We start from the raw sequence: 24949 nt of genomic DNA, 5'->3' as shown, positions 1-24949 counted from the left end.
AAACGTTCTATTTTTTTCAGTATACTTGCCGCTTCATAAAGTACTCATACTAAAAGTCACTCTTGCATGGAGTAGAATGTTTAGATTTCTAGAGAATGTGCTTTGCCCCTACGCAGTTCTCAAGAAAGATCTAGACATCAAAGCAACATCCCATGATTAAACCCAATGCATTCATCGAAATCTCTAGACATGTACATAGACCCCCTTCACAAATTATCTATCCAGCCTGCAAAGAGACATGATTAATCACAGCGTACACCCAGTGAAGCTGGATAACACATCCTTGCACATGAATAATTAGTACACCTACTTAATGATCATTTACATGCCATAATCATCCTGTAAAGCTAGCAGCTACCAGAATTGGGGTCATGACAGCCGTCATGCATCTACTTGGTAGCAAGAGTGGGTAGGCAGGCAGCAATTAGAATGTTTGTGGGGACAAGCAAGAAGCAGCCTCTCTGGTCCCTTGGGTGCCCAACATGGCATCATCTCCTCCACATAGATGAAAACATAGATATAGGTATATGTAGGCGTGCAGATCAATTCCTGTTTAGGTGAAAAGCAGAGGATGAGGAAAGGGTATCAGCCGGGCCGGACAAACTCGCCCTTTTCCCACCAAACTTACTTCTCCCCACATCCTTTGCAAAGCTCAGCTGGCCCTCACACCACATTGATCGAATGCAATAGATTATGCGAACTGGAGATGGCTTATGATCTGCAGTAACATATTACTTCCTCCATTCCGTGTCACAGATTTGTCTAGATTCGCATGTATCTATACACTAAACCTCATCTAGATACATGTCAATCTAGACAAATCTGCAGGGCTTAATTTGGAACAGAGGAGGAAGTACTACTAATTTCCACCGATAACACAGCAGAGTGCTGTGGAGCGCAGTGGAGGCTGTGCCGTACAGGTCGGGGATCACAGCAGACTGAACAGAGGCGCTGCTGGAAACCTGAGGCAATTTTCAGACAGAGTTTTTCACTTTAACTGAATGTACAAGTTACACCAACTCCTCCAGGCAACACTAACAATAAGTACAAAATTTCCTGACAGATGCATATCCTCTGTCAAGCATCACATGCCATTCTGGTTCTGAGCACCTCGTTTGTTTCATCAGAAACTGATGATACTAGCACAACTCAATTTCTGTCTCGGACTTCTGATCTCGACGGAGCAACGGCACTTTCAAACAGAAAAAGAAATCCAGTCCCAGCTGATGGCAGAGAACAGAAATCCAGCTACATAACTAACTGACAAACACCGGGCCTCTCTACTAACCTGCACAAGTCACCTACTGCTCGTCTTCGCGCAGCTTCTCTGCAGCAGAGAGTAGCAAATCCACAGCCGCAAAGTTCCTGCTCTGCACCAGAGCATCGTCCTTACGGTGGTTCTTCAGCACCTTCTTCTCATATCGTCTCATCCCCGCCTTGGCTCTCTCCATGCTACACGATGAGCAGTACCACTTACCCTTGGGTACTGAAGTGCGGCGAGGTGTTATGCAGTACAGATGATAAGCCTCGTCGCAGCCGTCGCAGAGAATGGTTAGGTCATCGTCTCCGTCACGAAGACAAACTCGACAGAGGCACGATGGACAGTACCAGCACGGTTTATCCCGCTGCACGTCGCTGGCAATCTGTTTTGACTTCAGACAGGAAACGTGGTAGTACTTGTATGGACAGTGACCGTGACCACATATGAGAAACCTGTGGCCATCCTCTTCGGGAGTTCCACATATCTTGCATGAACCAGCGGGATCAGTAATTGTTGACAGTTCCTGACCATCAGTACACCTGGTACTGGAAAAAGGCACAACTGCTCTTGACTCGCCAACAGGTGTCTGTCCATGGACAGTTGCTTTGCATTCTTGAGATCTGCGAACCTCGAGTCTTTTGCACAAGACACAATTTCCATGCAATAAATTAGGCTCATAATGGGCTATGCCCATGCTACCTTCAGCTGATTCGTTGCGGGTTGCATTGCTGCAGCTTTTGCAATACCAGCTTCCAGACGACATGGATGGCACAAGAAGATCACTGCATGAAATGTGACACACTAGCAGGCATCCATTACATGTGAGAGTGCTGACACCCCTCGTCTCTTTGCCACGTTTGTCACAGGCACTGCCCTTTTGAACATCATAGACGTTTATTGGGTCTGGTTGGTCCAACTGCTGCAACCCCTCTGAGGTCGAGGGGAACGATGAACCTGATTCGATCAACTTCTTCGGTTCAGAGCTGGCCGCCAAAGCTCCCTGTAATAGTCGTAGCATATTGTTGAGCAAGGCAAGTAAGGGCATCAAGGAAACAGCAAAGCTAGCAACAGAATAGTCACCTTGTGTTCATCCCCACTATCAGCTGATCCTCTCTTTCTTCCAACCTAAAGATTGTGATACCAGATTCCAATGCGAAGGTGCTTATCAGTATCAGGTCGAAGACAGAAATGGACCCTCTGAAGTAAAATTTATCAAATTCATGAAACTCTCAGGATACTCCCACCCTAATTGAAACATAAAAATGTATAGAGAATTCGAAAAATCTATTACTCCCTCCATTTCCTTGCTATAAGAAGGCGTATAGTTTCCTATAAAAAAATCTCTATATAAGGTGTATTATTGGACTGGACAAATTTACACCTCCTTGCTAACTCCGAGCATGCAGCCGTCAAACTATAGAGTTTAATTGATCGCAAATTGTGTCGTGGCAAACTGCCTTGTGCGATTGTTTATAAAAAGAAAAAAATCCGGTGCGCACGCCCTTGCCAAATCGGGAGGACTACCTTTCGGAAACAGAATTGACGAGCGCCTTCTTCTTTCCTTTTGAGCCGATTTGTGGCTGCATGTTACCTTAAATTAGGATCTTTTATCTATCTATAAAAATATCGATGCCAGAATCGATAGGTTCAGATTTTGGTCGATATAAAGACCAGCCCAGCCATCCCTAGCTACGCTTTGTACACGTACTTATATACTAGTACTAGTGTCAATATATTTCAGATAATGGTCTATTTTAAACACAACCAAAAAGTGCAGAAAGTCTAAAATTTGGGTCGACCCGAGATACCCATCGAGTCAACTGAGGCCGCTAATTTTTTTTGAATGGGTCAACCCGCGGCCTCGCAAATTGGCCTTGAGGCCAGCAGGGCCAGGTCAGCCCATTCCCATCCTGAACAATAATCATGTTCCCATTAATTTAAGATTGTCAAAGATGTTACTGGCATACTTAATATTTTATGTACCATGGCATTTATGATAGTCGTAGAGCATTTTTGTTTCTTAACATATAAAGGAAAAAAAAATGTGATATCTATCCACGAAACGCTGTTTATTTATCTAACACTTTCAACCCACCAAAAGATGATGCCCTCGCAACCGTGCTAGTTAAAACAAAAAAAACAATACAGAATGAAACCCAATGATATATATATATATATATAAAAACTTGCCTGATTTGTGTAGGAGGCTTCTGTGAGACTTGAAAGACTATTTGCTAGGTCAATAATATCTTGACCAGCCAATTTAAGATCTTCCCATAACTACAAAAATAACTAGTTGTTAGTTACCATTTATCACTCCATAACAATGTTCAAAATGTATGCCATGCAAAATAAAATAAAATGTCAGCTTAGAAAGCAGTGACAAACACATAGTGCTTACAGAGACTGGAAGGAACTAATGACATAAAGTGAAGCGATAGGGTTTAGAGCAAGAGCTAGGTACTGAACTTGTAAGACTCCAAACTGGTAGGTAGTAGGGTAGTTAATCTAGTGTTCAAGTCAGTACAAAATGGACAAAGCACAATTGGTCCAGCAATTACTTTGGAAGGATACAATTTATGATAGTTTTGCATTACGATCATTATCATCTAACTGGTAGTTATGACCAGAGAAAATAAACATTATACTTTTTGTTATTCAATGGTGAATTGATGATGCACACAGAGAATGCAGTGAGCACTCAGCAATGCTAGACATGTATATATTAGTTGTTATTTCCTGCATATATGCCGCAATGAATATAAGTGGTGTAACATGGGATCATACAAACTAGGATCTCTCTCTCTCTCTCTCTCTCTCTCTCTCTCTCTCTCTCTCTCTCTCTCTCTCTCTCTCGAACCTCATAATGAATACAGGTGGTATATATATTCAAAACGAGCAAGTGACCGGGGCAACAGGGTAAATTTTCAGAAAACAAAGTTACAATGAGTTAGAAACATGTTAACGGGATTTTACATATTTGCACATTATCAAAGTTTGCTATGCAATACAAGAAATTTCCCCAATGTGAAGAAATTCTAAAAGAAATATTGAAGAACAAAAAAGTTGTAAGGTTATTACCAATTTCAAATCATCTTTGAACATTTCAGGCGCACAACCATACTCTCCATTTTTCATCCTAGAATCAATCACACCGAAATCAAAATATCTACTCCTTTCCTCATCTTGATGTACAGTTTTGCAAAGGACATTGCACAGCAAGGCGAAATTCTCTGATCTTAAAACGTCCACAAGAACATTCTTGCACTCAGTGGTGCGCACATTACTTGACACTGTTCTGTCAGAATCCATTTCCACTTTTCCCCTGTCCTGATATATAACAGAGAAAAATATTATTGGGATCTGATAAGACAGTGATGTATCGCCTGAATATATTACTAAAGTGATAGTGTTTCCATGATTGAAGCAATTACAGGAAAAGGGATTGGAAGAGAGTGGGTTCATAACAAAATGTTTCATCCAACGAGCATGCTTTAAAGGATTCAAACTTGACAAATTTGTACCCAAGTAATACAATTTGGTTACTAAATAAGAGCATAACTACAAAATAATTTATGGTTTTCCAATAATCTTTAGTATTCCTACTTACTGATCCAAATTTAGCACAGCCGTAGAGAAGGACGTCACGGATGCAACTCTGAATACCAGCACCCTCTTGTACGCCTGGCAAATGCATCAGTTCATTTAAAACATATCTCCAGTTACTCCAACAGTCACTTCTTCCAGTTTGCATCTCAGACTTGTTTGTGTTACTACACAATCTTTCATGAGGCCCCTCCATGTTTGGCTGCATAATAAACTACTCCAATTAGTACTTCACAGATTAACCCAGAGAAAATATTGGACAAAAGAGGTAACTCTATTATTATTCCCTGTGCAATGGAAATAAGCCTGTTAATGAAAAGATAACAAGTGTTCGTCGGCACCAAATCACCAGGTTATGTAGAGCTTCGACTCTTAACCCTCCACTACTATCCACATTTCTAGCCTAAATGCTCTATAAGCAAATGGCTCAGCTAAAACTGACAATAAGTTCCAGGATAAAAAGTCATTGCTATACCCATTATTGAAGGTGCTAAAATTTGGAAGTTGTGAAGAAATTGTACATTTGTTCTAGCCCAAGACATCTAGTAGAGGCGCAAAGATCGTCATTGCCTCCATCCGAAGGCATACATATCTGTATAAACTCAATGTAGGCCACAATTCTATTCCCAAGACTAATGTCCCAATTCCAACACAGTGTAGGAAAATAATAGCAACAAACAAGACACACCTGAGGACTAGGTATAGTTTTGGACAATGTATTGCATGTACTTGATGTTCTGTTGGCTTGGGAAGAACTAATATTCTGCACTGCTACAGTGAAATGCTCTTGATCAAATTGTGAACTCCTAGAAGAGCACGCCATGTCACCGCTGTGAATACTGTCATGTGGATCTGATCTTCTCACTTTCTTCGTTTCCCTTGATATCATTTGGTCCCTTACCCTTTTGGCGGCATCTTCCGGAATTTTACAGCATTGAGGTCGATTTTGCCAGCCAACAAGATGCCATTTTAATCTAGTTACGCCATGATAACCCTCTAAGCTGCACCACTTGCACTTCCAGTGTCCCTCTCTGTCATAAACCAGTGAATGTTCCCATGCACTGTCCCTTAACCTTGTTGGGTAGTTGGGACGCACCTACATATTAACATAGTGCATCTCGTAAATACGAATTAAATCATGGCCAGCGTGTGCAAAGAGAAACCATGCATTGCCTAACATATAATCAGATGAAAATATTTATGGGTGGACAACATATAAATATTATAGGTATTTGTGAATGAGAAGTTCCAAAACGAACCATGCTCTTGGATCCTAATTGATATTGAGGTTTAGTCTTTTCCCTAATGTCATGATAGATGCTTAGCGAATGGTAGGATTGGTGAAGTCTGTTCAGTAGGACTGTATCTACTCTGGAGATAAGTAAGACCAGCAACCCGACAGATGTCATTTAATTGTTAAGAGTATCAAGATGTCAATACTGCAAATCGATTTCTTAACAAAATGTCAGAGTAAAGATCTTTTCAGTTTTGAGGTTGTACAAGAAAAAACACTCCAGACAAATAATGTGGCAAGAAAGAGGTTTAAAATTACATGATTCCTCCTAGGAGAAGCTAATAATAGGACCGCGAGCTTGCTTTGGAAGTGGACTGCGAGCGGCGAGTACACCGCGAGCTCTGCCTACAAGGCCACGTTCCATGGCTCGACGCCATCGCCCTCCTGGAAGCACACTTGGAAGTTCTGGGCACCACCCAGGGTGAAATTTTTCACCTGGCTCGCCCTTCAGGACCGGTGTTGGACCGCGGCGCGGCTGGCAAGACGGGGGCTGCAGCACCACCCAAGGTGTTTGCTTTGTGATCAAGACCCGGAGGACATGCGACACCTACTCATCGACTGTCCCTTCTCCAAGCAAACTTGGTATGAGACGTTGTCGTGGCTGCGGATGACGTGCAGAATTCCTAGCAACAACGACGCCACGCTAACCAATTGGCTCGACGAAGCTTTGCAAGCAACCCCGAAGCCGCTGCGCGGAAGGGACTGGGAACCGCTGCCCTACTGATACCCTGGATGATATGGAAACATAGAAACGAATGTGTCTTCGATAGGGCACAACCATGTATCCAGCGGCTGATGGCCAAGATCAAGGAGGAAGCTACCCTATGGGCCAGAGCTGGCGCCCTTGGGCTTAGAGTTGTGCTCCCTCCAGATTGGGATGTACACTAGGATACCTTTAGTCCATGCAACCTGTCTCCTAGGAGACCTGTAAACAAACTTCTACCTTTTCAATGAAATGAAACGCAAAGGTCCTTTGCGTTTTCTCGAAAAAAATCAGCTTAAAAAAATGCATTTCCCAATCAGCTTCAAAAAAATATGCATTTCCCAATAATCTCCTTGGCATGTTGTATTTTGATTGTCGCGTGTCATGAGTCATGATTCATGACTGTAGAAGTAAGTATCAATAGAACTAATGGATTCTATTAATATCAACTGCTAACACAAAACTTTCAGAACTAGCGGCAACTATAAATCATAACCTACATTCCCTTCCATCCGTTCCAATTTCAATTAAACTGACATATAACACATGCATGTCTTAACTTAAAAAACTTACAAATATGGCATCAGGGAAACTATAAAGGAGAATACAGTTATAAATATCACCTCGCTAGATAAATCATTCATTGACAATTGTGGAGAATTGCCAAATGGTGGATCGTTCTTCTGCAGTATTACACTGGATTGCACAAGAATTTGTGGCTCTGGAGGAGTTTGCTTTGCAGCCTTTTCAGTCCTGGGCTTTCTTTTTATCAGAATATGGTGTTTTGCTTTTGCAAAAACTTCTTTAGGAACACTCGGGCACTTAGGATGACGAAACATTCCAGCAAGATGGTAATGGAGTCTAGTCTTTTTACCATGTCCATCCATACCACAGTATCGACACCGCCAATGCTTGGAAATTTCATCAATGATAACAATATGCTTCCGTATGCTAAACCTGGTGTTCAGAGGATGTTTCAATACCTACAAAACGAAGTGTAGAAGCTCAGAACATAGCATGCCTCCTTTTAGCAAGGCAGAAACATAGAGCGTTCGCATATTTTATTTAAGAGGAAGTTGGAAAACACGAGTGTTAAAATGCAGCAAGGAAAAATATACAGTAGAATACCCCCTCTTTTCCTGTTAGTTTGTTTACCATTCACGCACCTTTTTTGCATTTTCGTTTCTAGGGTAAGTCTTACGGAGTAAAGCATATGATTACACTATGTTCGATTCTGAGAACAGTAGGCTCAGTAAATACAACAAAATTCAGTTCGTTAATCATAGATACAGAGGTCTACATAGAGGATGCCACAGGCCACAGGTATCCTATTACACTCAATTCATACCAGAAGAACAGGAAATAAAAATACGAGCAGAGCTCAGTTAGCTAACAACAAAATGGAAAAAAAATGGAAACAGATGACTAGCCAGTCGGCTTGAAAAATTCCCACTAGTATTATTTGTTGAGCGAAGGACCCATGAACTAAAATTTCCAATCCAAAACAGTAAAGTCCTCCATCAAAATTTATTAAGAGGGACTATATTTCTTGCACAAATATGGAAAATCGAGTAGACCAGTTCCTTCATCTAAATTTATTGAGAGAGACTATCTTTTTTGCACATATATGCCACAGGCCACAGTGCTGCTTCTCTTTTTTGGTTCCCAGTAACATGAATGAATTTGCAATGTTATTTTAAGGTTGGCGTTACATCGTGTGTACATCATGATTTCACAGAACATCCTTTCGTGCTCAAATTGCAAAGGAGGCACGAGCTACCATCGACAGAACATCCTACTCTTTAAATAGACCATGCTAAAGTCAAAAAGTAAAGAAAGGGCTTCCAATATGCTAATAAATCCTATGGGCAGAACACACGAAATTCAGATCTCAGAGAAGAGTTGCTAATACTAACAACAAAACTTGTATTGAGTTGTGACACTCTACTTTCAACTTCTGCAATAAATTCAGAACTCTATGAAAACCATACTCATTATACGAAATATGGAAGTAGTATCACCAAAAGTGCAACCACTAGCAAGGTCAAAACTAAACAGTAGCTCAATAGCATTTACACAATCAACCCCTTTCTCCAGAAACAAATTGGATGGTACGTATTATTTGTTACTTCAGGTTTTTCAAGGAGAACTACCTCTTTGTTTTGTGAATTATCAGTGCTCTTGTCCACATCCCGGTGCTCATTGTTCAGTACATGGTGTCTGTCATGCTCCATTGGCAGCTGCTCCTCTGGCTGGTCACTGCCTTTATTTGACTGCTCATAATTCTCAACTGGTTGGCCACTATGTTCTGTACCACATTGGTTGCTTCCAGTTGCCAACTTCTCGAAGAAATAAACCAAAGTAGGTGGGTCAGTTCAAATGCTATAATAGCTTCTCGAAACAACTGGGATGGGTTACAAAGATGAAAAGTGATAGCATTTCGGATGTAAACTCATGTGAACTTCGTGTGCAGGTTGAGAAAAACACAGTAAAACAAATATCATGTAACATTAGTTTTTGCTGTTTTGGAACTACTGCCTTTACTGATCTCACTCTCACAAGTTCCAGATGCAAAGTTCACACAAGTTAGCAGTAAATACCCAGAAGAGGTTGAAACTGTATCTGCCCCCACGCCCACCCTGACCAAAAAATCTTATGACATAGTGGGCAATTATGTACTCTGCATGCCAAATTTGAATTTTGGGCACGTTAACTCATGTGTGCCCTAAAAAATCATACCTCCCACATGGTCCTGGGTCAGGACAACCATCACTGACTCAAGATACTCCCTCCGTCCCAATGCATGTGGTGTCCTTGTTTTACATGTTTTAACTTTGACCACTAATTTGACCAATAATACATATGCTCATTGTTATAAAAATTATACCATTAGAAACTTTATTCACGAATTCAATGGTCCAATTTTCTTGCCATATAGTCCATGTTTTGTTGGTCGAACTAATGGTCAAACTTGAACCTCAAAATGTGTGTGCGCCACATAAATGGGGACACATGGAGTACTTGACTACTTGAGTTAAGATGTGATAATCACTGAACTTGAACAGTACTTATTGGCACAGGAATCGTGCTGCAAAATCTTATCACTTAATGTTATTTAAAATATAAATCAAATTTTGGACCAAATGCTTTATCTTTATATTTCATGAAAATGTCAGTAAACAAAGTACCAGTGCCGTGATAACTTGATAAAACGTGAACTATCTCCATCCTGTTTACTTGTTTCAGAGTTCACACTCAAGGCAGACTCCATTCTCCAATACACAACGTTGTTCACTAGTTTATTCTAATTATATCTTAACAAAATTAACATATAATTATGGAAGTAATTTGCTTTAAAATATCGAGTGATGTCATTTCTAAGTGAGGAATCTTGTTAGTGATCAAACTTTCAAAACATGTGCCTTACATTCAAAATCACATCTCCTTGAAACCGGAGGGAGTAAGGTGTAATAAAATGTAAATATATCAGCAAGAACGAAGTTATTAGGTTAGTATACCTCATCAATACCACAGATCTCGGATGTTTGCATATGCATACCATTATTTGAAGGTTTTATATCATTCTGGCATGGCACAGTTCCTTTCTCTTCTAATGGTAAGGGGAAAACACTAACACAATCAATTTTTTTGCAAGGAGGTGATGCGTCGCTAATGAAAAGATTGGGTATTTCTTTTTTCTCTTCAACGAAGCTCGATACTTTCTTTGACATTTCCATTATAAGTTTTGGGCAGCTGCTCTCAGAATGAGCCTTCAAAGTAATTACGCCACCTTGTATTATCTTCTGCAAGAAATTCAGAAGTCTATGAAAGTCTTCCTCATTATAAGAAATCTATAAGTAGGTCACAACTAACCGATAACTCAATAGCACAAACAAATCCCTTTCCCCAGGACAGATTGGGGTGTACGTAAACTTGTTACTTCAGATTTTTGAAGAACTACCTCTTTATTTTGTGAATTCTCGGTGTTCTTGTCGACATTCTGGTGCTCGTTGTTTAGTACATGCTGACTGTCATGCTCCATTGGCGAGTGCTCCTCTGGACGGTCACTGCTTTTCTTTGACTCTTCATAATTCTGAACCAATTGGCCACTATGTTTTGTGCCACATTGGTTGCTTTGAGCTGCCAACTTCTCAAGAAAAAAAAAAGGTGGGTAAGTTCAAAGGCTATAATAGCTTCTCGAAAGAACTAACATAGGTTATGAAGATGAAAACATCTGGTGCAAACCCATTTCTCTGTGTTAACTTCACCTCGTGTGAACTTTGTGGCCGGTTTAAGAAAAAAACATGGCAACAAATATCATGTAACAGTAGTTTCGCTACTTTGGCAGATGCCATATTTGAAGTTTGAAACATGCTAACTCATCAGTGCCCACAAAATAATGTCAAATTCATGTGCTCTTGTCGCATGACAACCTCACTCATTATACTTGACTACCTGAGTAAACATGTGATTTTGGAAAGCAATGCTTTACGAAGGAATTGTGCTACAAATCTTACCACTAAATGTTATTTAAAATACAAATCAATCTGGACCATGGATTTTTTTTTTCCTTTTATTTTTGTTTCATTGTTTTCATGAAAATGTCAGTGCACGAAGTACCAGTGGCATGGTAACTTGATAAGCTTGTACTGTCTCCATCCTCTTTACTTGTTTCAGAATTCGCAGATCAGCATTCTCCATTCTCTAACACAAAACTTTGTCCACTATTGTATTTATTATATTTTAGCAAAATTATAAACATATAACCATGGGCGTAGTTTTGATAAAAAAATTAATGATACCATTTCCAAGTGAGAAATCTTATTAGTAACCAAATTTAAAAAACCTATGCCTGGCATTCAAAACCATTCTATTCGAAAATGAAGTATGGTGTACTGAAATGCAAATGTATCTGCAAGAATGAAGTTATTAAGTTTGTATACCTCAACAGCTGCGCACTTCTCTGATGTTAGCATATGCATAGCATTATTTGAAGGCTGATGATCATCCTTACATGGCACAGTCCCCTCCTTTTCTGTTTCTGGGCAGAAACCACTAACTTTGTTATAAGCAGGCCATGGGTCCTTATTAAAAAGTTGGCGTGCTGCTCTTTTCTCTTCAATGAAGTTCAATACTTGTTTTGACATTTCCATTGGAATTTTAGGGCAGCTGCTATCAGTAAGATGAGCCTTCAATGTAGTTACGCCACCACTTCGACATAAATCACACCATTTGCACTGCCACCGTTTTTTATTTCCATCAAGATCCACTGCATGCTCCCACCCAATATCTCTTACCCCTCGTAACAAAAAGGGAGGCTGCAAACCAATGTACAACTTTGATCAACACAAGGTTACTTGTAGTGCTCAGGGATACAAAAATCAGGACAAGGATGTTGTGCTCATGGGTGGGTTTACATTCATTTTGGTTCATACATTCCAAACAAACTTTCAATATCAGATGTAAGACATGCTATATTCTGTGCACAAGCAAAATACTGTACAAACATATGACAATTTGTGCACCATTCTAAAAAAAGAAGTGGAAACTGCTCGTCGCAAACATATTTTCACACGCTTGTCTATTTTGACACTGCAAAGACGACTATTTTTCAAATGCATGTGTATGAACCTAAGTAAATAACCCACCAAATTGCCCAATAATGTTATTATTTAGAACTCCAGATGAAACATGTTAACACCGTGTATGGTACCATTCTATTGCCCCTTTATGCTAAATTAGGTAAGATAAACAGTAGATATCACTCAGAACAGAAAATTAACTATAAAGCAATAACTGCAGTTATCCTTTTGTATACCCAAGGAATAGCAGGCTCCTGATGACCCTCATTCGTTTGGTTAGTTACTTCTTCAAGAACGCAAACGTCTACTCGAGTTGGCACCTCCAAATCAATAGGTAGAGGATCCTTCTCAGCTTTGGTATCGTCGGGAAAGCTCCTAGTGACACTGTCACCACTATTCTGTGCAGCTCGCTTTTTTCGTCTCTCTCTTTTCTTCTGCAAATGCTCCCTTATCTTTTCAGCGACATCTGCTGGAACCTTTGGGCACATTTTGACATCCAAATCACCAGCAAGATGACGTTTGAGTCTAGAGACGCCACCACCATACCTAGTCAGGTGACAATACATACACTTCCAGTGTTGTCTGTTTTCATCAATCATTATACCATGCTTCCATCCAATATCCCTACTTTTCCAAAAAGTGTCGGTAACCTGTAAAGATTATAATGTTTTAAGCGCTGATACATAAATAGTAACATCAGCGTTGCATTATATATCCAAATTCACAGTATCTCGTTCAAGCCATAATAAACGAATGCCCTGAAATAGACTTTTGTAGGCCAACGGCAATGCCACTTAATGAAGAAAGAAGGTAAAAGAAGAAACTAAAATCTGGCAGAGTAAAAGGTATTTGTTCGTTTTTCAGAAATGCTATAGGTGGATAGGTTAACTATTTTAAAGAAATGAGTAACAAGTTATATGGTAGGAATAACAATTTGCCTTGTGTCTAGGCCAATACACGGAGACATTCCAATAGAAAGTAAAGCCCCCATATGAGTTGAAAATGAGCACAATTTATAATCAGTCATGATCGATTTATAATATGTTGATCAGAGTTTGATGCGAAAAGCACCAGCATTAGTGAAAATACAATGCTAGCGGCGAACGAATCAGCGCAAGAACAAATGGAGTGAGTACCATCCAGATTTTTACTCAGTAACATGATATCGCACAACATATACACCACTAACTAAGAAGCTCTTATTGTACTCACTCATCAAATCTTCACCCATTTGATTACCTATCTCAAGTGGCAATCCTTCTTGGTAAGTTTTTTACCGAAAACAAAAGCTTACAGTACCACATTATAACTGCAGTCATCTTCTAATTCAGCACAGTGTAATACAGATTTCATCTAGGATTATACCTGTTGCTCTGGCACAACCACGGGCTTGGGCTCCAGCACCGGCTCCGGCTCTGGCTGCCTGCGTCTCTTGTATGTGCGCAGAGCCTCCTGGGACGACCAATCCCTCAAATGCACCTTGTCATTTCCTTTATCCTTGTCGGCATCCATCTTCCACCGCCAGGGTTTCGGTCAAGAAACCAATAATCCTGCATCGAAGCCAACCAACCAAACAAAATCCTCAGGCTCAGAGCGCAACACCGAGAGAAGTCAAGGTGCAATTTACATGCACTTGCAATTCCCAATCCAACAGACGAAAGATTCGACCTCTTGTTCCCCCAAAAAAGGAACCACCAAGAAAGTTCATATTTTGGGGAAAGAAGGCGGTCAAAGCCGCGGAAAGATATGGCTCCAATTACCAAATAGTACCTGGAACAAGCGACGCCGTGGGGGGAGCTGGATTCAGGTGGAAATGTCGGAGGAACTCGGAATTCCGGAGGGGCCGTAGTAAAAGGGGAGAGAGAGAAGGGACGCTGTATTGGATACAGTGCGAGGAAGGAAGAGGAGAGGGGAGGAGACTGACAAAAATCCGGCACCTCTTGTTGGTGGGAGCGTTTACTGCAGCTGCAACCCCCTTCCCTTTCCAGCGCCCCAAAAACCAAAAGGCCAGCCCTGCTTTTACCTCAGTTTCTCTATTGCAGAGATGTTTTACCCTCTTAAAAAAATGTTAATTTTTTATTGTTACAATTACTAAATTGGCTTTACCTATGATGTTGAGTGCAGGTCTTGGTGATGATGTATTCACTGCCTGTAGAGTCAGTCTAATTACTTTTGTATTGGTTCCAGGCTTTCAGCACATTCACAAATCAATGCTGATGCAAAAAAAAATTGTCTTGTCATGTTTTATGAGACCAGTATCGTCTTGTAGGCTGTAGTAGTACTGCTTAAAGTCAGAACACAGAGCCTTACTTACCCATTTGGTTTCATGAGTGTGAGGTTTTATCAGATCAGCATCGTCGATCTGATAAAACATGCCAAGACAAAAAAAAAAAAGCATCACTGAAGCTGCTGTGATTTGTGAATGTATTGGAAGCTTGGAACCAAGACAAAAGTAATTAGACTGACTCTAGAGGCAATGAATACATCATCACCAAGACCTTCACTCAACGGTCATAGGTTAAGTCATGCACTTAAATTTAGTAATTGCAGTGAGTCATATACTGCATCAAAAAAATAGTAATTGCAAGAATAGAAATGGGTAAGTAAAGCTCGGTGTTCTGACTTCTGAATTCTGGTAGCAGCCAGGCTCATGGAATGGAGAGCACTACTGCATTTACTAGTCTAGGTCTTAAAAAGAGATTCCCACTCATCTCGTTGGTTCTTTATTTTGGTGCCTCGTCCCAGCGTGTGCATGTGCCTGAAAGTGCAAGGTGGAGAAGGAAAGAAAACAATGTTTTCTTACTACATTTTTCAGAACGTTATAAATTAGAACTGAAGGCAGCAGCAAGCTTCTGCCATAGAATTCAAGTGACGTACTACATCTCTGAATGATACCCTCACTTAGCCATACACAGGAGTGCTTTATCTATTGAAGGCATTGTCTTCGTTTCACGGATTAGATTCATGTGAGTGATGGCCTAAGCAGATCTGGCCTTCTTGCAGAACAAATGTGGCAGACAAAGTTATATATGGAATGTATTTTATTTTATTTTCCTTCTCCTCATGTCTGACAAGGAGCTTTGACACTGATAACATCTGATGAGTCTCAGAACCTGGGCTGTTTTAGTTAATTCGTGTCCACAATTTCCTGAAAGCTCAAGAGTGATGTCTATATCTTTTCTTTTCGTAGCTTACTGTAGGTCTTCTCTTAGATTTGGTTTCCTCGCTTCTTTGATCCGTTTTGGTTTCATAGTTTTCATTCTCGGTAGTTTGTACCTTGTGTTTTCTAATACACAATACCACACATTGCGAAGCATGTTTTGAGGAAAAAAAACTAAAAACTAGAGATGCTTCTAAGCAGGTGTATTTCATTAATCAGCATAGATAGACGCACGCATCGATTGATGCAGAGGTTGGGACTGCCCCATTTAAAAAAAACAAGATATGTTCTACATACAAGACTCCCTTTTTCTCCTCAAATCTTGCCATTTCCCCCTTGATTTCTTATCACTGCTTTCAACCGCAAGCATCGCCTCATCTATTTTTTTAGGCAAAACAATGGGGAAATTCCCCACTAGAATTTTTATATAAATATTGCTGGATATGTAAAATGTTACGGAAGGCATTGAAGTAGTCATTGTTGATTATTTAGCCTATATCTAAATTGAGTTGCATATTGCCTCCTAGCATTATGACAAACCATAGCTAGTTCATGCATGTATGTTGCCTTCCATTTGTTAAAGGTTGGGTTTTTCTCTAAAAATTATTACTATCTCCATATCTAGTTTTTTTTTGCGAAAATACTTAGAAAAAGTGCCTACCTTGTTGAGCAAGATGTACCAAAATGATTCTTTGGTGGTAATTACCAGGACCCATATTGGGATTTACTTTGGCCTATATGGAATGTGCGAAATGACTGTGCCTTTAATAACAAAAGAAGTCTTTCGTTATTTTTGTTGGTTATTCCTTTGGATACGCACTCCATATGTGGTCTTTGCGCAGGACCGGCAGGACATGGAGTTTGGGTGCAACCATGCTTTTAGTGATCTTTAGATGTCTGATTCTCGTATGGAGACCTTATGTTATGCATAACTATTTTTCTTTTACTTCTATAATAAGGCTATGTTTTGGATAAATCAATAAACGGACATACACTTGAAGCAGAGGCTGGGTTGTCCCAAGTTTCAAAAAAAGGTTACCAGGACCCCAAGAAGTAACACATATATTAGTATAAGGTGTGAAAATCATAACATCCTTCACATGACCAGGAAAATATGGAACCATTTAGGTTTTAGGCGAGGAAATACATAGAAAAAGTGCCCATCGTGTTAAGTTATATGCCAAATGGATTTTCTTGTGGTAACTAGCAGGGGCGAGGAAGTAACATATAGAATAGTATGATACCTTAAATCATAACATCATTCACGTGATCATGTGAATTTGGAACTATTTTCTTGCAAGTACTATTGGTAGAAGGAGCCACAAAACGAAAAGCTAGTACTTCTCATCTTCTTATGTTCATGTTCCTGCTCTAGGCATATTTGCGACCCTCTCCTAATCAACACAAGTTTTTGCATATGGCACGAGGAGTACGGATGTCGCGGACCCTATAAACCAAGATAAGCCTTAGATTCTCAACACAAACAAGAACTCAATACAAGACCACGGAAACTAAGACGCAGCGAGGTGGGTCCAGCTCCCCTCGTTCGTCCAATCGTGTTGATTCTTACGTCGCCGGGTCCATTTTGACCTAAAACCAAGTGTATACATCTCCCCTCTGGACTTTCTTTGAGAGAGAGGGAAATACGAGGCAAAGCACAAATACAGAGAATAGAAGACCACTGACAACGAAGGTTGGAGTGAGAAACACCTCCCCGAATCTCTCTTGATCGCATCTATAACCTATGTAGTGTCCTATTCATCGCCAGCATGATGAACAGAGAGTACCCGACCCCTGGATTATGCATTTGTGACATTAGCTTGACCATAGCTCTATCTATGTGCTCTCATTGTTTAGAACCATATGAGTTGTTCAACTTGATTATGGTGGATCTTTTGTTACAAGATGAGTGCATAATTCTGTTTATATAATTTAGAGCTTGTTTGGCAACCATCGTTTTGTGTTGAAATAGTGGAATTTTGGTGAGATTTCATACCCACGTGTTTGTCTGACATTGAACTAGAAACATCATTTTCAACTAGGAATTTGAGGAATTGGTATTGTATGTTAAGTCAATTACTGCCCCTAACCCTGTTAATTTTTCGGAAATCATTTTACTTCATACATTATTTTTCAGCTTACAAAATTAAATGAAAGAATTTCATTTCTTTTTTCTAAAGGAAATGAAATCTATTTATAGATGCATATTAATATCTTGTTCTTGCATGTTTTTTATCAAACTAGTATGCTAGGGTGTGCATGGGGAAAGTGCGTATTAGACCAAGTAGAACTTAGTAAGTCCCAAATTTTGATGGCTAGTTTTTAATGTCCACGAGAGATAGCATGCTATTTTTCTTTAAATTTTTGAAGAACATAAGATTAGAAATGTTGTGTGTGTGCTTACTTGACCATATTATGTTCATTTGATTCAAATTTGAACTTTTTTTTAACATGGCAAGGTGAGGTTGTTTTTATAGAAATATATTTTAGGGATTTCTATTTCCGTGCCCTCGGGTCCTTAGTTGTGCTCAGTTTTCCCCAGCTCGTTAGTTTTTCCTCAGTTTTCCCCTCTAGTTTGAAAACCCTCGCAGACGCTCGGACGGGAGGGTTGCCGTCAGTCAGAGGCCTTACCGTTATTGTTAATCTGACGGGTGGGGCTGCACAGAGGGCAGTTCCTCTCTGACCCGTCTCGTGCTGACAAATGGGGCCGCTCTATAGGGCTGCCGCAGCCAATGACCAGTGGGGTCATCTATTTTTCAGGAAAAGTCATATATTGCCGCTCTGAGGGGCTGCCGCAGCCAATGACCAGTGGGGTCGTCTATTTTTCAGGAAAAAATATATATTTGCCGCTCTGTGGGGCTGCCGCAGCCAATGACCAGTGGGGTCGTCTATTTATTTATAGAAAAGCATATATTGCCGCTCTGTGGGGCCTCCGCAGCCAATGACCGCTGGGGTTGTCTATTTATTTAGAGAATATAATATATAGCCGCTCTGTGGGGCCGCCTCAGCCTATGGCAGGTGACTATTTTCGTAGCTTAATCTAAAGTGACTCTTATGCTAAACATTGTGCATAATATATAGAAAATAGCTATATCTCTAAATATATAGAAAATAGCTAGTAGATCTCTAAATCGATGCATATGAAGCTACATATATATTCTTGTTCATAATCCCCTTATCTAAAGGGGATGGATGCATGGCTTCACGTCGTCGTCACTTTCATCGTCAGTATCTTCGTCGTCTGAGTAGTAGTACTTCATGCATATTGTTCCGTCGAACACCTTCACTGTGAGCACATCATCGCCTTCATATTTGAAGTGTACGTAGCAGCCGAAATCCACACCGTGCGCGATGGCGAAATTCTCCCAGCCCTTGTCGAGATACATCCGGCCTTGTCCGTCAAATAGGACCTCCACGGTCCGAGAGACGAGGACCGCAGTCAGCCTGCTCGCAGATACACCTTAGCTGGCTCCTGGCCGTCAAGATAGTCCGCAAACTTTTTTGCGAGTGCTCGCAAAGAGATCGAGCGCCGATCGTTTGAAATTAAAGGTTTTTTAGAACATGCCCATAATTAATCACATGCATCATATATGTGGGAACGCGTACGTACCTTCTTGACCAAAGGGTCTTCATAGATGACGATGAAGAACTCCTCTATGATCAATGGCAGTGTTGACGACGGTGGTGGTGGCAATGATGATGATCCACTACCCCGGCCGCCCCTTCCCCTTCCCCTTCCCCTTCCCCTTCCGGTCCGCGTCCGAGACGTGGAAGCCATGGCAATGGATGATCAAGTGTATGTGCACGAAGAAGAGAGAGGCAGAACCTATTGACACAAGGGATGGCTGTTGTGGGTGTTTATAAGGGAGAGATGACCGTTGTAGGGGTTTACACAATAAATTAAGGAGGAGGTGACCGTTGTGGGGGTTTACACAATAATTTAAGGAGGAGATGACCGTTGTGGGGGTATATATCCAACAAAAAAGTAATGCGGACTATCTTGACGGAAATGGAACTTCGTGATTTAGTTTATCATTTTACCGTGAAAAGTAATGCCTAAAAGAAATGGTAATTCGTGATAGTTTATCATTTTACCGTAATGGCTACAAGAAATCGGTGATTGTTCATCATTTTTTGCGTGAAAAGTAATGGCTACAACAAATCGGTGATGGTTTATCATTTTTTGCGTGGAAAGTAATGGCTACAAGAAATGGGTGATGGTGTATCATTTTTTGCGTGAAAAATAATGGCTACAAGAAATGGGTGATGGTGTATCATTTTTTTGCGTGAAAAGTAATGGCTAAACAAATTGGTGATGGTGTATCATTTTTTGCGTGAAACGTAATGGCTACAACAAATTGGTGATGGTGTATCATTTTTTTGCGTGAAAAGTAATGGCTAAACAAATTGGTGATGGTGTATCATTTTTTTGCGTGAAAAGTAATGGCTACAACAAATTGGTGATGGTGTATCATTTTTTGCGTGAAAAGTAATGGCTACAACAAATTGGTGATGGTGTATCATTTTTTGCGTGAAAAGTAATGGCTACAACAAATTGGTGATGGTGTATCATTTTTTACGTGAAAAGTAATGGCTACAACAAATTGGTGATGGTTTATCATTTTTTGCGTGAAAAATAATGCCTAAAAGAGTTTATAATTTAGCTCGTGAAAAATAATGCAGAAAACCAAACTTTAGCGTACTGGGTAACCGCCCTTAAGCATACATAGAGGGTGGAAGCTTACCGCCGACAGAGAGAGAGAGGGTGGTGACCCCGACCAGAGAGAGAGAGAGATAGGGGTTATCCTGCCCGTTAAATCCTACGATCAACGGTCGGCGGGCACGATCCGCGTGACATCGGCTAGACCAATCAGGGCAATGTTGGGTGATACGTCCGAAACGTATCTACTTTCCCGAACACTTTTGCTATTGTTTTGCCTCTAATTTGTGTATTTTGGATACAACTAACACGGACTAACGCTGTTTTCAGCAGAATTGCTCTGGTGTCTCGTTTTTGTGCAGAAATCCAACTTTCGGGAAAATCCTCGGAATTTATGTCGAAGGGCTTATTTTTCCGGAAGAATCACGGAGCCGAAGGGCAGACCTGGGGAGGCCCAGGCCCCCCAGACAACAGGCCGACGCGGCCTGGAGGGGGGGGGCGCCGCCCTAGCGTGTGGCCCCCTCGGCTGGCTTCTGACGCCCTCCTCTGGACTACTTAAGGGTTTCGATCTAAAAACGCGAGAGGAGAAGTCGAAGTCGCCAGAAACCATCCAGTACGCCGCCACCATCGCGAAACTCCGTCTCGGGACCAGAAACTCCGTTCTGGCACCTCGCCGGGACGGGGAAGTGGAGGAGATCATCGCCATCATCACCACCGACGCCTCTCCATCGACCAGCCATGTTTCCCCCATCCATGTGTGAGTAATTCCCCCGCTGTAGGCTGAAGGGGATGGTAGGGATTGGATGAGATTGGTTATGTAATAGTCATAAGATTGTTAGGGCATAGTGCCTAGTATCCGTTGTTGGTTCTTTTATGATATTGTTGCAACTTGTTATGCTTAATGCTTGTCACTAGGGCCCGAGTGCCATGATCTCAGATCTGAACATGTTATTGATTCATGAAGATATTCGTTGTTTATGATCTTACCTGCAAGTTGTATACACATGTTGCTCGTCCGGAACCCGAGGCCCCAAAGTGACGAAATTGGGACAACCGGAGGGGAAGGCGGTGATGTGAGGATCACATGTGTTCACGGAGTGTTAATGCTTTGCTCCGGTACTCTATTAAAAGGAGTACCTTAATATCCAAGAGATTCCCTAGAGGCCCGGCTGCCACCGGCTGGTAGGACAAAAGATGTTGTGCAAGTTTCTCATTGCGAGCACGTACGACTATATATGGAACACATGCCTATTGATTGATTAGTACTTGGGTACCGTTTTATTATTATCTGCAAATGCCCTGCTTTGATTGTTACATGAGTTTCTCTCATCCATGCAACGCCCGTCATCCATCCATGTGCCTACGAGTATTTTAATCCTGCTCGTTTACTATAATCACTACTCGCTGTCTTTGTTACTCTGCTCATCGTTATTTCACTACTCGCTATCGCTATAAAGCTCGTTACTCTCGATAAACTCTTGCGAGCAAGTCTCGTTTCCGAGTGCGGACTGAATTGACAACTCCGCTGTTAAGGCTTTCAAGTATTCTTTGTCTCCCCTTGTGTCGAATCAATAAATTGGGTTTTACTTCCCGCGAAGACTGTTGCGATCCCCTATACTTGTGGGTCATCATTGGGCGTCTATGAGAATTTGTGAAGGGAGAGGGAAAAACTGAGTAGTATCAAGAAACCAAGGGCAAGTGAGTAGTAAACAGACTAAGGGATTCAAATATGAGATTTAAAAATGGAAAATGCGTGTTTGGTACAATGAAACCAATCTTGGCCTACCTCAAACTATTTGCAATACAAATATACATGAGTGTGAAAATTATGGCCTCATTCAGACAAAGTATGTTTTGGGGAAAGCTGTTTTGGGTAGGGCTTATTGTGGAAAACCATGCACCTTCATAGCTACTAGGTGATTTGAGAAGTGGCAATTTGTGGTAAAACTTGATTTATCTATGATTTATCTATGATTTGAGAAGTGGAAATTTGTGCTAAAGACTCCATGAGTAAGTGCCACTCTTTTTCGGAATTTTTTGCACATTAAATAACTCATTTAACTAGTTAATCACATTTGTTGACTCTCTGTTGACCAGCCACTTGAGGGTAAAACTAAGTATATTGCACTAGCCAGTATTAGCACTCAAGGCGAAAACTGAGCACACAAAAAATTCTAGTATATGACTCGAGGGTATACCTGAGTATATCTAAATTTCCAGGGTTAGACTCGAGGACGGGTGTTGCGGTGCAGAAGTGGAAGATGTGCCATTGTTGACGCGTGTCGCGGTGCAGACGTGCAATAGTGGACGCGTAGGACGCGGGTCGCATTTAGGACGCGTAAGCCCCTCTCTCCCTCCCTCTGCACACAGTACGTCTCATTCTCGCTCACGCACGAAACCACCCCTCTCACGTCCCATCAACTTCTCCAAAAAACCCCAACCGCCGTACGAGCGCTCCCCTGCCGGCGATGGAGAAGAAGAATGCGCCGGCGGCCATCACCCCTGAGCCCGTCGCCTCCTAGCCCGTCGCCTCCGAGCCCATCGCCTCCGAGCCCATCGCCGCCGAGGGCGGCGCATCCAAGCGCGGCACCTCCGTGAACTGGGCCTCTCTCACGGCTGACGGACCACTTCACAAGATCGGCGAATGCTTACTAGCGAATGAGGAGTACGTGGACACCTACTCTGCTATGAGGCAAGTCTGTAGAAATTGGCGCTCAGGTTTACCTGAGCCCGACGTGCACCCGCACGAATGGATCATGGTAGACCACGCCCTTCCACGCGCCGCTGAGTTCACCTTCCTCCAACTCGGCACATCCCGCTACGTCACCATAGATCTATTTGAAGTTCGTGCAAGGTTCAAATTCCTCCATATCTATAGGGTTAATCTATTCTTATTTTCAATCTTAGTGCTGAATGTTATCTTCATCAATATATTTTATATACTACTTCGTCGGCTTTTGCTGTGGCGTCATCGTGCTTGCCCAGAAGAACCCGCCGCACAAGATACGGCTTCTGAACCCACTCACAAAGACATCGAACACTATGTTTGAGGCGCAGATGCCATCTATTTTTCTGGATTCGAGTCGACGTAATCAACTCCCGACTATGGTCTTCGCTTGCGGACATTACCCGGAGGAACTTGGTTGGGTCGATGAGAGCACTCCAACTAAGGATATATCTGAAGATTGGGGAGAAGGAAGATTTTCGATCAAGAACCATAGTATGCGTTGCATTACCCCGTTCAATGGTGAACTGTATGCAATAGCTGTGGACAATTTTGAGTCCGGAAGAATAGTGTGCACCAATGTACAGTTGCAGCAGCGCGCGAGCACTGTCAAGATGGAGACACTAATTTCATTTCCAGAACTTGGAAGTGACAAGTTCTACCTTGTGAAGTCGGATGGTGATTTGCTGCTTGTGTTGATGCACAACACGCCATTGGTGTACCGTGTGGACACTCAGAGCCGCTCTCTCCATCCGGTCAGTAACATTGGCATTCATGCCTTCTTCGTGCATTATATCCGGTGTATCTCCGTCGACACCAGAGTGCACCCGGCACTTCGACCTGGCTGCATATACTACGCGGATTTGGGTTATACCAGAGAGTACTTTCATGATACAAATTCCTGGGATGAGTGGCCACAATATGTGGATAGATTAGGAAGCTACGGTCTGAGAAATGAACACAGGCCATACCGTTTGGAGGATGTATTGGCCGCACACTGCAGACGGCGGGAGTTCAATGAATATTTCCTTGAGATAATGCACGAATGGAGCGACGCAGAAATATATGAGGAATGAATAACAAATTCATTCATCCTGGGTATCCTAATCTTCTTGTTGGCCATACATTGCGTGCGTCTTGTATTTTTTTCCAGCTTAGTTTGTCGTGAACATTAACAATGTTATTGGCTGCTTTTGGCTGCTGTATGCAGTTTACCTATGTATTATACTTAGTTTTCTGATTATGTCTGTTGTGAATTTATCATATAATAGCTTCTAGATTTGCTACTAGATTTGCTGCCATATTGGGCAAAAAACGAGGGCCAAAAGGCATAAATAATTGAAGAAAGACTGAAATAGAAGCTTCTCTAGATTTGATACTAATTTGGTGAAAAAGACAGAGAGAGAAAGAGGGGAAAAGGTGCTCTTAAAAATGCCAATTTGGGCCGAGAGAGACAAAACCCAGCTCTCACGTACAACCAAACACGGTCTCGTGCTGTCCCACGCGGTCCCTTCCTACCAACCCACACGACGCGGCCCCACACGTCAGCACAGAACGTTCAAAAAAAAGGATTCCTTCCGTCTGAGCTCTTTCTGCGGGTTTCAGACAAAGGCTTGGGGAAAACTGAGGAAAAACTAAGGGGATGGGGAAAACTGAGCACAACTAAGGAACCGAGGGCACAAAAATAGAAATCCCTATATTTTAATAGATTTTTCTAAATAAATTATTCATAGAATATGTTTTTCCTATTCCTTACCTTTTGAGTATAATTTAAGAAATTTTACAAATGATTTTAAAATATTTCTGAGTAAAAAATATCATACATAGTGTAGATCCCAAAATTGATATGTTAAATAATTTTATATTTTGAAAATAGACACCCTTCATCAAAGATGACGATTTTAGGGCTTAAGGAGAAAAACATTTAAAATAGGGTTTTGCCCTACTAGGATAAATAG

The 24949-nt window shown here is 41.4% G+C and overlaps 1 pseudogene; it reads right to left on the bottom strand.

Moving 5' to 3' along the window:
• Nucleotides 1-831: 831 nt before the first annotated feature.
• LOC124663643 lies at nt 832-14352 on the bottom strand (annotated as a pseudogene).
• Between the last annotated feature and the right edge of the window lie 10597 nt (nt 14353-24949).

Source organism: Lolium rigidum, chromosome 6 (assembly GCF_022539505.1).
Source record: "Lolium rigidum isolate FL_2022 chromosome 6, APGP_CSIRO_Lrig_0.1, whole genome shotgun sequence".
NCBI classification, from domain to species: Eukaryota; Viridiplantae; Streptophyta; class Magnoliopsida; order Poales; family Poaceae; genus Lolium; species Lolium rigidum.
Note: the sequence above shows the minus strand (reverse complement) of the source record. Positions and strands in the feature narration are given on the sequence as shown.